The following is a 15,365-nucleotide window of genomic DNA, read 5'->3' on the forward strand; positions in this document are numbered from 1 at the left end:
ACAGAACCACAGGTTAAATATTTATAATAAAAAAAAGTTGTGCAAAAAGAAACTGCAACTATGATAACAAGCGTCAGATACTCGATACTTTTTGAATTGAGTATTGTATCCGGATACAACGTTTTAGTATCGATACTTTTTTGAGTATCGTTACTTTTAACAACCCTAGTGGAGGCCAATAGCCCTCTACAATATATCTCATATACATATATACATAATATTGAGTGAAGGCACACAAAAGTTGAACAAAGCTGAATGAATGAAAAAAATCCTGTACAGCGCTGTTGGAAAAGTTCCAAGTGGACCATCCTTAACACAGTATCATCATTCATCATGGTTATCTGGAACATGTTTATGCTCTATTGGGTCATGGTGGACTGAGACAGACAACCACTCACACTTGTTATTATCTAATGAGACTTTAACTGTGTATAATTATATTGTGATACATGATTTTTACATGACAAAATTCAATTGAAAGATGATAAATCATCACACTCGTTTCTGATGCTTACGCATTTTGTACATCTGGACTTGAATGTCACAACCGTTACGCTTCACAAGTCTCTGACAAGCTAACCAGCAGTCTTGACAATCCATAGCCTACTGTACACTGTAAAAAAAACCCTGTTGTTTTTACGGTAAAAAAACGGCAGCTGTGGTTGCCAGAACTTTACCGTAATAAATACAGTGCAACTTTTTCTAATATTACGGTAAAATGAAAATAGCACTGTTGATTTCATGTTTAAGATGACAGTAATTTTATTCAATGTTTTACCGTAAAAAATAAAACGTTTTTCCATCAAAAGAAACACTGTTCTGCCATATAATTGACCAGAAATACTTTATAAATGAAGCATAAATTAAAGATTTTACCATTAAATATTACAGTATATTTCTGTTAGAGATATGGTGTTTAGTACATTTAACAGTTAGAAGAAGTATTTTTACAAAAAATAAATACAAAAATGATGGTTTGTATATATATATATATTACAGTATATTTTTGTTACAAACACGGTGCCAGAGTATTTTACAGTGGAGTAATGTATTTTAAAAAATATTGTAAATATATATATTTACAATATATTTGTAAAAAATATTGTTTTAGCTGATATATACATTTCAGGTGTTTCATTGTTACTGAAACTGAATTAACCCATTCATCATTTTATGTCTTTTACTGTCATGGTTTAGCAGTTTTACACTGTAAAATCTATAGATATTTTTTACAATGTAGTCTCATTTAGCCACTTGTTAGCAACCATCTTTTTAAGGACACATAAAAACTTAAAAATTCCATAGTGGGGGTATTTACTTTTTCTCTCAGCGTGTGTTAACCACAGACTTTATTTCAGAGCTCTAACCTCCAACCCATTCAAAAAATCCTCATTGAGTTTAAGAGGATAGACCTCAGGGCGCTAAAATGCTAACTAACTTCCTGATTTAAGAACTCATTCCTGAGCGCCCTATAACAGTAGAAGACCCTATGTTTGATACATATTATAAATACTACGTACTTACTTACAGGCTACATGACACAACACTGTCAAGTGAAGGCTGCTGGGAGAATTTCCTTGTTGAAAGAAGCTGGACACAGTATCAGGCTTTCACTCCGTCAACATGAATATGTATTATGGTCATATTCAAAGATACTGAACGTTGTGTAAAATATTGTCAATGAGCAGCTTCAGTGTCCTATATTAAAATAAATTGGTGCAGCCTGTTGCTAAGGCACAGCCAACTCCTTTGATGTGTCAGGAGTTTCTAATGCAGGAGCTTCTTCACAAGCTCCCACTTTAGCTGGTGATGCAGTATTACTACACAGCCGAAATGTATGGAAAATGAAAACAATTTATAGGTCTGGACATGTTTGAATGTTGTTGTTAGATGTAAAAAAAATATTTTTTTTGTTCAGTCCCAAAATATGTGCCATTGCAGATCTACTGTGATCGTTTTTAGAATTGACTTGGGGCGGCTGTGCCTCAGTTGGTAGAGCGGGTCGTCTTCTGATCGGAGGGTTGGTGGTTCGATCCCTGACCATGGCAGCCTACATGTCCAAGTATCCTTGAGCAAGATACTGAACCCCAAATTGCTCCCGATGCTGCGTTCATCGGTGTGTGAATGAATTCCCAATGGTGGCAGGTGGCACCGTTTAGGGTAGCCTCTGCCACCAGTATGAATGTGTGTGAAAGGGTGAATGAGCGCAGTCTGTAGTGTAAAGAGCTTTGAGTGGTCGCAAAGTGACTAGCAAAGCGATATATAAGTGCAGGTCAATTTACCATTTACTTAATTCTTTACACTAGTAGAAAGGGAAAAATTTGGAGGCGTTGATATTTATAGGTTATCATGAAATTGTTTAACTGGTTCGGCCCTCTTGAGACCAAATTGGGCTGTATGTGGCACAAGAACTAAAACTAATGTTGAATGTTTAAATGTTTGACACTCTTGATTTAAATGCTGTTTCTACTGACATCTTTATGCCACATTTATCACGGCGACTCTTTAAACATTGTTGTGAGTGCCGAACCGTCACTTTCTTTTCTTTATCATGACCAACAAGACCAACTAAAACGTTGTGACCACCATTTTTTTTTTTTTTAAACACGAAGCTTCACTCTGGATTAGGGCTGGGCGATATGGACCAAAAGTCATATCCCGATATATTTAGGCTGAATATATATATTTTTTTATTTTTATCGCAAAGTGCGAGCAAATGTTCAGTAAAAGTCAAATATGACATGTCACAAGTAGTTTTATTGAAACTGTTTATTTGAACATAAGTGAACATAAATACTATTTTAACAACAGTATCAACAGTACCTTTTTAAAAAAACAAAGCTCCATAAAGTGCACATTTAAATTAAAAAATATCTTAAATAAAAAATAGCCTATGAAATAAAATAAGCCAATCTTTTTCTGAAATAAATATATTTATATGACAAAAGAATAACAAATATTACAAAAGAACTAAATATGACAAACCCTAGTAAGGGCAGCATTTATATATAAAGAAAGAAAGAAAAAAAATCTGAACTGTATTGATATATGCGATATGGTCTAAATAATAATATCACAATTAAAAATATATCGATATATCTTTTATATCAATATATCGCCCAGCCCTACTATGGATGCGAAATACAGTGAGGTAATGACGTGGCTCTCTAGCCTGTAGAAAGGCAAACAGGTTCTGAAACAGCAACAGCCCAGCAAAGGAACTAGAACTAGGTTCACGTATTTGATATTAATGGGCAATACAAATAGGAATTAAAAAGAGAATTTACATATCAAACCATCAATAAATAGTTCAAATTAAAACGGTGTGAATGAATGAATCAGGGCTACATGTACCAAAGTTATAATAGTTTTAGATTTTTCATTAGTTTTAGTTTTAATTTCGTTGTCAATTTTTGTTTCCAAATTCAGTTAGTTTTAATGAGTTTTTAGAGTGAGTTTGATAGTTTTAATTCGTTTTTATTTTTGGGGAAAATGCTTAGTTTTAGTTTAGTTTTTATTAGTTTTAGTGTTAGTTTTAGTTTTTTTTGTAATGGGGTATTTGTTGGGTGCCAGATTCAAAAAGATCACAATAAATGTTGCCTTTATTTATTCTATTTATTATTATTATTTATTCTCTGTGATTTTTTTGTTTTCAAATTCAGTTAGTTTTAATTTAGAGTGAAGTGTAAGTAAAAAAATTTAGAGAGTGTTTGCTAGTTTTAATTAGTTTTTATTTTTAGGAAAATGTTTAGTTTTAGTGTTAGTTTAATTTTTTTTGTAATGGGGGCGTGTGCATGGCATTAGCACAATTGTAGTAATGAATCTACACACAGGTTGTGGGCATGTGCCCCAGGTATTTCCACATTCTTTAAATGAGGTACTGGTACATATTTAGCAGGGCAACATGAGCACCAACACTGTATAGCTGCTCTGCTGCCTCAAGCCCTGCAAAGGAATTCAAGTGTGCATTCCTCTGGTATACCAGCATCAGAGCATAGAGACAGTAAGAAGGGAGAGAAGAAAGAAGAGAGGCTTTATTCAGCCTTATGTCACTGGCAGCCAGCACAAGAACTAAATGCAGCCGATCCCAACGGAATAAAGGAATGTGAGGACGGAGGAATTCTGTGGCAAAGGGAAGATAACATCTCATCTACAATTTGAGACCGTTTTCAACTCCCAAGCATGTCGACGAAAAAATGTTTTTTTTTTTAAATATACGCTCCATATGCCACCTGCTATAATCTATATGCATTTATTTAAACATGTCAATTGAAAACTGACATGGCATTGGTTGTAGTATTTTATATAGCATCCGTTTTTTAACAAATCACCATTGTCTGTCGCTCTGACAAGTCACACATTTACACAGAACTCATTCAGTTGTAAACAGAGACATGTTCTAAAAAAAAGTATGTTTGCATCTTCCTTTACTGCCTAACTGACAAAATTATGCTTGAATAGAATGTGACGGAGTGCTGACTGGATACATTTCTCTGCTATGAAAATGTAAAGCCTGTACAATGACTTGATAACACTTAGCACAGAGAGAAGTTTTCCTCCATTGTTGACAGAAGTGACCACCAAGGTTATTATAGTTAAATGAAACTAACAAAATAATGAAAACTAGAATTGAAAAAACATTTTTGTTAACTGAAATAAAAATAAAAACTAGAGTTTTTTAAGAAATGACAACTAACTGAAACTGTATTTTGTGGTTACAAAACTAACTAAAACAAACTAAAATTATAGTGAAAATGTCCTTCGTTTTCCTCTTTGTCAACTTTTTTCATACGTAAACCTTTTTGGTTGACATGATATCTATTTCATCTATCTGGTTTTATGACTTAACTCTATGAAGTCTTGGACTATTTTGTCCATTTTTGAATCCTTTTCATGTCTTTCCGTGTCTTTTTTTGTGTCTTTTTTGGTCATTTTGTATCTTTTTTGGTCATTTTGTGTCAGTTGTTGTGTCTTTTTTGGTCATTTTGTGTCTGTTGTTGTGTCTTTTTTGGTAATTTTGTGTCTGTGGTTGTGTCTTTATTTAGTTATTTTGTGTCTTTTTTTTTTTTATTTTGTGTCGTTTTTGGTCATTTTGTGTCTGTTATTGTGTCTTTTTTGGTCATTTTGTGTCTTTTTTGGTCATTTTGTGTCTGTTGTTGTGGGGTTTTTTGGGGTCAATTTGTCTCTTTTTTGGTCATTTTGTGTCTTTTTTGGTCATTTTTGTGTCTTTTCTTGACATCATGAAGAAGTCGTGTTCCGGCGCTTTTGTGGACTCCAGAGGGTTAATAACCTTATTGGGGCTGGATAAGACAAAGGAAATAAAGGCAACATTTATTATGACCTCTTTGAATCTCGCACCCAACAAATTAACCACCCAACTAACACTAACACAAAAACACTAAGCATTTTCCAAAAAAAAACCAACGAATTAAAACTAGAAAACTCACTCTAAAAACGAATTCAAACAAACTGAATTTGAAAACAAAAATTGACAACGAAATTAAAACTAAAACTAATGAAAAATCCAAAACTATTATAACCTTGGTGCCCACTGAGTGCCAGGCTGTAAACACACCCTGCTATGTTACACTGTTGCAATACATGTGAGCAGACAAGCAGCTGCTGTGTCAGTATCAAAGAAAAGTCCATGTGTTAATTTTAAACAATTATGATCACCGTGTGAAATAACCAAGTCAAACATGAAAAAAACCCTGGTTTCTTCTTAAATGTCTGCACATTCTCCTTTTATAAGATGTAGTACAAGCTGATTTTATCTCTGGAATACTCACTGGTCTGACTGAATTCCCCAGGCATCTGACAGAGGCTAGGGAAATTGCTCAAGTCTAAAACAAATCATTTCTTGTGCTGGAGGAGTGGCAGCACATGTTGTCTTGACCAAATATGGCTGAGGGAAAACACTACAGTCCAGTCTCTGCAGCACACTGGAATGAAAAGCAGGTTTCCTTAAGTGGTGTGAGAGTGGGCCATGACACAACACTCTGACACCTTTCCAACAGAGCTTTTACGCTACAGGCTGGATATGTGTGACTAGCAGCCCAGTCACTAAAACTATTTAGCCTCTCAGTCCAAGTCAATGACATATTCATACAGGTGATACTGCACTTTACATGTCCTATAGATTCACTTTAAACCTCAGTGGGGATGTTTTGAGTTAGAGAAAAAGTTCACATTTGACTTTCCAACATGACTAAACACTTGTTAAACATATTCCGATGTAGTTTATTCTATGAGTTATGTTCCACTCATTAAGTTAACCTCACCACATGTATGGTCGGTTTAGGGGTACTAGAAGGATTAGGATTAGACCAAACAATAATAAGAGCCAAAGCTTATACAGATGAATGGCAGGCCAAATGAATGTATGAGGCTTCATTTGAATACCTTACAGTCTCTGGGCTTGTTAGCAATTGAAACTCCATCATTGAAAAACCCTAACCCCGTCTAAACTCCATTCCTATTGAATTCCTACTGAAACAGTGCTTGTATTCTGTGAATCAATTTGCACGTATCTCATAGACCTCATATTCATATTTCAGATATTGCTTGTCATGCAGAGATAAGCTAATATTGGTCAATATTAACATCAGCTGGCTGATTTATTGCTTCCTCTCACATCCCCTCTGCTGCTAAACACTCCAGGGAATTAACCTTTGCAACAGTGTCCTAAAGGCAGAGCCTCAGCTCGTGTGCTTGGGTCTTAACTTGCAGCTACTAACTGCAAGGTGAAGCTTTGTCTACAACTTGGTCCTCTCTGAGGTCAGACTAGACACTACAGTCAGTACGTTTACATGACACTTGAAAAAAAAAACAAATTATTGCCTTAATCTGACTATAACTGGACAACTGAAGTGCATGTAAACGTGTTAGTCCGACTGGTGTCGGAGTTCTCCAACTCCGATTAGGACACCCAGATAATGTGATTGGAATAGGATTTTCACAAGACAACGCATGCTGTACCCCGCACTGGCGTATGACCCCGGAACAAAAACATCCAAGAAAGCCGGTCACATTAGCCGGTCGCGTTAGCCTGTCGTGTTAGCCGGTTGCACATTAGCCGGTTGCACATTAGCCTGTCGTGTTAGCCTGTCGCGTTAGCCTGTCGCAAATTAGCCGGTCACGTTAGCCGGTCACATGTTAGCCGATCGCACATTAGCCAGTCGCGTTAGCCTGTTGTGTTAGCCGGTCACACATTAGCCGGTCACGTTAGCTGGTCGCATTAGCTGGTCAGTAGCGACGGCACAATGTGTCAAACTGAGGTCAACAGAAAGGGCGCCATATTAACCCGCTGAAACGACGCATATCGGCACCCAGTGTTGAGGAGGAGGACACGTTCCCTCAGTTGTTCGATTTTCTCAGTTGCATGTAAACTGGGACAAGGACAGAAGTCTGATTAGACGCCAAAATCGATAGCATAGCTCGATTAAACTGTGCGTGTAAACACACCGAGTGACTCACCATGGCCCGATCAAGGCAGAAGTGATATTAAAAGACATGTATATGATTTGCATTTAGAGTTTAAAATACTGTAGATTTTAATTTATTTCGATCTAAGCACAAAAGCATTCATTGGCTGCATTTCAGCTCTTTCAACTAATGTAGTCACTTGAAACAAAGTCTCACTGAAGTACAGCCTATTTAAGAAACTCACTTTCAAACTTCACTACTATGATGGAGTCGTTCCACAGCCCTGCTACACTATGGATAGGTAACACAGGTAAGAGAAAATACTGCATAGTTGTTGGGACATATTTTCAATAGTTTTTCTGTGCTCCTGTCGGATAGAGCTCCAGACTCATTTTTCCATTGGTTATTTGGTCAGCCAAGGATGAGTGGGTGTGGTCATGTCAGACCCTGAAGAGCCCTACAGGACTTCATTTTAGTAGGTGGCCCTTATAAGGGCTGTTTCCACTACTGGGCAATACCCGGACAATACCCGGAATGGGGCGGGCCTCACTTGCCGAAACGTCTCTAATTTGAATACGAGCAGTCCGGAGCCGGCTTTTGTCGGGACTTTTTTAGTCCCTGTTGAAGAGCAGGGTCTTTTTTTTCTCCCCTGAAAACAGCCTGGTTACTGATTGGATAGATCGCTAAGCAGGATGTGACGTAGTACTCTACACAACAACAACACATGCCATTTGTAAAAGCCGGCAAAGCAGTGTTCCCAACTTAGCAACTTTGTTGCTAAATTTAGCGACTTTTCAGACCCCCTTAGCGACTATTTTTCAAGCAAGTGACTGGAGACAAATCTAGCAACTCCTTCTTACTCGCCGTTAGCAGCAGTTAGCTCTGTAGCAGTACAGTGTGTATGTGCTGCTGCTACAGGAGGTTTTCACTTAGTGATCTCTATTTGTTTACAATAAGCACCAGACACTCTGTGCACAGTTAGCAATGTCGGTTAATTCACAATCACTATGTTTATGATCAGCGGAGACTCTGTGCATAACTAGCCATGCTGCTTTCAGCTGCTGATGTTGTGCACAGTTAGCGACGGCGAAAACCATATGTCACCTCCAGAGTCTCTAAATCCCTTGATGTGTTTGCTAAGTAAAGTTTTAGTGTGTCGTCAAATTGACGTCCTTGTGTGTCGTTAAGTTAGTTCTTTTTTTCTAAATGCTGTGCATATATATCTTATGCATTATTATATATGTTTTCCATTATTTTTTCCTCCTTTCCTCTCTTCGCGTTGTGCTGTATTTCTTTTCTTTCATCCCTGTCTCCCTGTCCTGTCCACCTCTGTCATATTATATGTGTGTTTTAAGTATAAGTTTGGACGGGTTGATGGCTAATTTCCTTGTCCTAGTACTTGTTACTCTGTGCAATGACAATAAAGGAAAATCTGACTCTGATATGTTGTTAAGCTTGCTAAAATGCTTCTTCATTTGCTTGGGGTTTTTTTTCTATTTGCAACGCACTGAGCTCCCAGGACCATTATACATGTGATGTACTGATAGAAGCTAGGGATGTAACGATACTTCATGAGATAGTTAATCCTCTCTGCAAATATGAGACAATTCAACTGGTGAGATGAAACATTGATCACAATACTCTATTACACATACATATCTAACAGCAGAAGGCTTTGACTTTACTTGGTAGACATCCTACCTCATGCACATCAGCAGCTGTAACAAGGCAGAACAACACCCCTGCTAATGGCACCTTCCTGTTTAACCCATTGAGGCCTAAAACTGCCTTTAAAACCTCTGGGCAATTTTAAAATCAGCCCCTAAAACCGGAAGTTTTTCTGGAAATTCAACAGAAGTGTCAATGCTTCTACTAAATAATAGATTTTTCAGCCTCTGCAGCAGATAGAAATTAAATTCAAAAAGTATTTGAGAGCTTATACAAATACTACAAAACGACGTATCCGCTGTCCAGGCTTCAATGGGTTAAAATCGGAGCTGTGGCGGCATTTTGGCTTTATTGGGGACCAGAGTGGAGAGTCACTTCTGACTCTGACAGAAAACAGTTCTGTGCTTAATCAGACCAGGGGACTGTGCTGTTGAAGGTACCAGACAATAAAAAACCATCTAGAAAGTGCAGCTGTATTAACAGATGAATGTGTTTAAAGGTTTAAACACAGAAACACTGCACAACATGTTACAAAGTAATCCATCAGGACTGCTGCTTGCATGCATGTACTGTCCAATGCAGCGCCTTGCTGTCGGACCATCTGTCCCCCTGCAGCAAAACTTGAGCCAGATGACCTTGTGTTGAACTCCCTATCATTTCATTTCTTTGATCATCTTCATTTGGTGTTTCTGGACATGATTTGGCTTTAAAATTAAATCTTGTTTTTGCTGTCCTTTTTGGATGAATAATTCAAACTTGCTGTAGTGATGCAAAGTAGGGCTGGGCGATATATCGATATAAAAGATATATCAATATATGTTTTTAAATGTGATATGGAATTAGACCTTATCGAATATATCGATATAGTTCAAGTTTTTTTGTTTCTTTATATATAAATGCTGCCTTTACTAGGGTTTGTCATATTTAGTTATTTTGTAATGTTCGTTATTCTTTTCTCATATAAATATATTTATTTCAGAAAAAGATTTTATTTCATGGGCTATTTTTTTTTTTATCTAAACGTAAACTTTATGGAGTTTTGATTTTTTTTTTTTTTAATTTAGAGGTACACCTGTTGTTGTACAGTATTTATGTTATATGTATGTATTCACTTTGCAATAAATATATATATATATATATATATATACATATATATTAGGGCCGGGACTTTAACGCGTTAATTAAGATGAATTAATTACACAAAAATTAATTTAAAAATTGCATTTTAATCGCACTTATTTTTGCACCGCAGAACGTTTCTCACTGGATGAGTTTCAGGCGGACCGATTATACTGGAGCACCAACTAGTGTTCATGAGTTCAGACAACAACAATTGTAGTGAACATGAAGGAACTTTTTTTTTTTTTACTTAAAAAACCAAAGTATTATAGTTTACAGAAGGTCTACCTACCTATGGGCTACCGGAATTTCTGAAATGTACTATGTTTCTAAATATGCTTTTGCTACACTTAATGGCAATAATTGCACTGGTCTGTTGGACTTGAACAAAAATAAACAATATTTTTGTTGCTTAAGCTTATGTATTCAGTCATTATTCAATGGTATACTTAAAATCCATGTGAAAAAAAATACTTCTCACTGTTCTCAGGTCAAATATTTATATGCCCGGCCCTAATATAATATATATGTATATATATATATATATATAGTATATTGATATTCAGCCTAAATATATCGGGATATGACTTTTGGACCATATCGCCCTGCCCTAATGCAAAGTTTACTCTGTATGTGTTCAGTGCCATGCCAGTCTTCACTTTCTCTCTGCACTTAGGGTCAGCAGGAAATACTCCAAGAAAACCAGTTTGCAAAATGTGCTTTCCAACCACATTAGAAATCAAGTGTTTATAGCTCCTATAAACAGCAACAACTACACAGGAAGGCAAAGTGAAAAGCTGCCAGTCACAGAGGGGAGGATGTGTGAGGTGGGCTTATATGGGGATAAGGGCACACATTTTAAGAAAATCTCTCCTGAAAAAGCATGAATAGATGACTAGATGAAAAGTGGCAGAATAGTTAAGAAAGAATATAAAGAGCTAAGTTCAAACCCTGGTCCTTTTCCTCTCTCAACTGCAGACAGCTGACAAATAACCTCAGGAAGTCGCTGTGAATGTCAGATTGTCCATTTCAGAAACTGACAAAAAGGAAGACACAGCCCCAACACAACTCAAAGTCATTAAGTTAACAATCTGACAAGTATTTGTGATTTGTGAAAGAATACCACCTTAGTAACACATACTGCAATTTTTTTTATATTATGCGGCTGCATTTGTCACTACAGTTAATCAAAATTAAAACATTTCAGAAGCTGGAACCAGAGGATGAGTGGCCTGTCTTTTTTTTTCAGTCATCAGAATTGTTGTTGATTAACTTTTGGTTGTTCAACTAATTATGTTGTCAGCCTTACACAATTAAAATCTAATCAACGTCTTGGTTCATTCAGTTTGTCTTTATAGACCAGGGATGGGCAACTTAAATGCTGGAGGGGGCCACAATTTTTTCATTGACACTACCACAGGGCCACATATAGGATCGTGCATTTAACCAGATATGATGAAACTGCAATTTGAAATATGTCAACAGTGCAGTAACTTTACATATTTCATGCTCAAATGCATGTATAACAGTATAAATAGGAATACAAAAGGTTTGAAGCAAGTAAAAAATAACCACTTACTGTGATTTTTTTTTTATCAGTGTAAGAACCGCAGAGCAACATTAGTTGCAAGAAGTAATTTTGTGCATTTTTACACTGCACTTTTAAGATTTCATGCTCAAATGCATGTAGTTGTACTGAGGGCCACTTCAAGTGAGGGTGCGGGCCGTATGCAGCCCCCGGGCCTCCAGTTGCCCATCCCTGTTATAGACAGTTTCGTCCAGACTTCCCTCCAACTTAGAATTGAGAAACATTCCACAGTCACACTTACAACAGTGAAACTATAATCACTATTTCATCCATTACATCCAATCCTCTCTATGTTAAAGACACTAGCCAAGCCACATCAACAGAATATTTGCATAGTGGCCTCATGCAACAACTCATGTTATTGCATATAATAACTGTATCATCAGAGAGTGTGTTCAGCAAAACAAGCTTTAACTGTTATGCAAGAAACAGACGCGTCCTGAAAGGGCTTGAGCCCTGACTTGACTCTGCACTGTAAAAAATGTCTGTAGATTTTATGGTGAAAAACTGCTAAACCATGACAGTAAAAGACATAAAATGATAAATGGGTTAATTCAGTTTCAGTAACAATGAAACACTGTAAATGTATATATCAGCCAAAACTGTGGGGGTTTTTTTTACATTTTTTTAAATACATTACTCCACTGTAAAATACACTGGCACCTTGTTTGTAGCAAAAAATATACTGTAATATATATAAAAGTCATCATTTTTGCATTTATTTTTTGTAAGAAAATACTTTTTTTCACTGTTAAATGTACTGAACACCATATCCTTAACAGAATGGTAAAATCTTTAATTTATGCAGCATTTATAAAGTATTTTCCTGTCAATTATATGGCAGAACAGCGTTTCTTTTGATGGAAAAACTTTTTATTTTTATGGTAAAATATGGAATAAAATGGCAATCTTAAATGTGAAATCAACAGTGCTAATATCCTTTTACCGTAATATTACAAAAAGTTGCACCGAATTTGTTAAGGTAAAGTTCTGGCAACCACAGCTGCTGGTTTTTTACCGTAAAAACATCTCCATCAACTTCATCTATTAATTAGACTGGAACAAAACTATTGTAGTAGAAATGGTTAACTACTGTAGAAGTTGCTGTGCAAGGCTGTTGCAATTACATTTAAATTCCTGGTGTTTATTTTGGGCCAAAATTAGCATGGAAGAATTGTTTTTTTTTGTTCTGCCTATTGCAAGGAGGGAGTAATATCATGTGCCAGCATGTAGCACACCCTGCAACACTGACTACAAGCTGCTATTAGGCCTCACACAATCCTCCCAAACCACTTCTTGCACTGCAAAAAAAAGGTGCGTCCAAAAACAAGATAAAAACACTAAATCTGACGGAAATGATCTTGCTGCATGGACAGATAATTTCACTTGACAAGATTTCTTAAATAAGATTATTAGATCTAGAAATAAGCATGTTGTACGCTTAAAATAAGAAATTAACTCTTAAAACAAGATAAATTAAAGCTGCAAGCAGCGATGAACTGGCCCGAGCAGAGTGCACTGCAGAATATTTGTTACTTACCAAGATAAAAAAAAAACTTTAGATTTAGAAGTGTTAAATAATTAAAGAGTTAATTTCTTATTTTATGTGTTCAACATGCTTATTTCTAGATTTAACAATCTTAATTTAAGAAATCTTGTCAAGTGAAATTATCTGTCCATGCAGCAAGATCATTTTCCTCAGATTTAGTGTTTTTAGACACACCTTTTTTGCAGTGTGTGGTTTTTTTCACCTACTACTGAGAGAAGTTTATTGCTCAAAGTAAACATGTCTCCATACAAATTCCTCTACTGTGTCACACGCCACAGTGACACAAGAATTTGAACCTGGAGGCTACATTTTCTGGCTTGCTTGTCAACTAGCTGCATAACACACCCAGCACTCAGATTTGTTAAAGCAAAACTAAAAGAAAGAGCAGAAGGTTGAATATCAGCTAGTCTGATTCAGGCCAGTAAGGGGACAGACATAACTTTGACAAAGTAACAACATTTTGCAGTAAAAGTTCTGTGAAGTTGGAAATAAAGTGACAGATTTTAACTTGCAGATTAAGTGTTGCAGCCCTGTAACCAACACAATTCACTTCACTTGTAAAGGTATTTTGTGACATTATAGTTCAATTATTCAATATTATTTTATAGTATTTTATTTGGGTGTTGAACTTTGTAGACGGTCCCTGCAGACCGTCTACACAGCTCACACAGACTACTGTTACTGTCCAGCTCGTTTTGATGAAAATCTGTTTGGTACTTGTTGTTTACCTTGATATGTTGGAAAGAGATGTGTTTTAACATTTCGCCTGACCCGAAACGTTTATAATTAAATGTGTGAATCTGTCACATCTGAGTGTAAAACACACACAGAGAGAGCTAGAGAGAGCTAGCACCTCTTCAAAATGCCAGACGCCCTAACTGACTGGACGGAAACTTGAACAGAGCTGCATGTTTCTGATGAACAGAGATACTGAGTACAGGACGCTGAGTCTGGTATGTGGAAGAACACACATTTCTGTCTTCTTATATAACAGCTCGTCTTTTCTTATTTGTGTTTTTTAAATAGGAAGTACGGGGACTGCGTCTTTACTGTAGCAGGCCCTGGTCTTCGTACTTTTAGGAAGTTTTCTCTTCCACATAGATTGTGTGGTGACGTCAAGGACTTCTTGCTAGAAAGGTGGAAACTTTTCAAAGTAAGAAACATTGTTCTGACCTGAACGAGGCAATCCTCTCCCGCTGGCTGCCCTCCGACTTTAAAACCCAAATTGTTAAAGGTATCTCGATTATTCCGGGTTGCAAGCAATTTTTTAGCAAGGGGAAAAGGCAGATAGCAACTTCTTCTTAGTCCCCCTCCCTATCCGCTCTCTCTCTGTGCAGTGGCGGAGTTAACTCCACCCTGCTGCTGCGGCCCGTCAGTGGGCGGGGTCAGTGGGCGGGGTCTCAGCTCTGTGGAGACTTTAGTGTAGCCTCCGGCTCTCTGATTGGCAGCTGGGGTTTGCTACGAACAACGGTTCACTCAACGACTTACCTATCACAAAACACAATACTGATCCATCCGATAGGGAAACCAGGCAGGCCAGAATAAAAAACCCTTCTAATGATAAATAATAAGAATAACTAGAACATTTCCTCTGGGGAAATTCTGAAAGGGCCACGGGGGCTACTGCCGGTGTGTGTACACTATGATGAGATTCTTAAGAGATTTCAAACAATTAATACTAGTAATGTTATGATACTATATTATATACAAGGAACACACCTACAACATTCCTTTTCAAGTATTTATTAATACAGCAACCTATGCCCTTTAACCTCAAAATGTGTGTGTGTGTGTGTGTGTGTGTGTGTGTGTGTGTCTGTGTCTGTGTGTCTGTGTCTGTGTCTGTGTGTGTCTGTGTGTTTGTGTGTGTGTGTGTGTAACTAAAATCACATAAAGTTACGTGTGTGTGTGTGTGTGTGTGTGTGTAAAGCATGTGTATCTGGAGGAGTGTGCGCTTATGCACGCATGTGTATGTGTGTGTGTGTGTGTGTGTATCTGTTACTGTAATCACATAAA

At 36.9% G+C, this 15,365-nt stretch overlaps 1 protein-coding gene across 1 annotated transcript in view; it reads right to left on the bottom strand.

Annotated features, from left to right (window-relative positions):
• The window catches only part of tln1 (talin 1), a 122,633-nt gene extending 107,970 nt beyond the window's left edge, over positions 1–14,663 (bottom strand). Inside the window, exon 1 of the mRNA XM_059357594.1 lies at positions 14,523–14,663. The gene's annotated coding sequence lies outside the window, so the exon portion shown is untranslated. The remainder of the gene's footprint in view (positions 1–14,522) is intronic.
• Between the last annotated feature and the right edge of the window lie 702 nt (positions 14,664–15,365).

Source organism: Centropristis striata, chromosome 19 (assembly GCF_030273125.1).
Source record: "Centropristis striata isolate RG_2023a ecotype Rhode Island chromosome 19, C.striata_1.0, whole genome shotgun sequence".
NCBI classification, from domain to species: Eukaryota; Metazoa; Chordata; class Actinopteri; order Perciformes; family Serranidae; genus Centropristis; species Centropristis striata.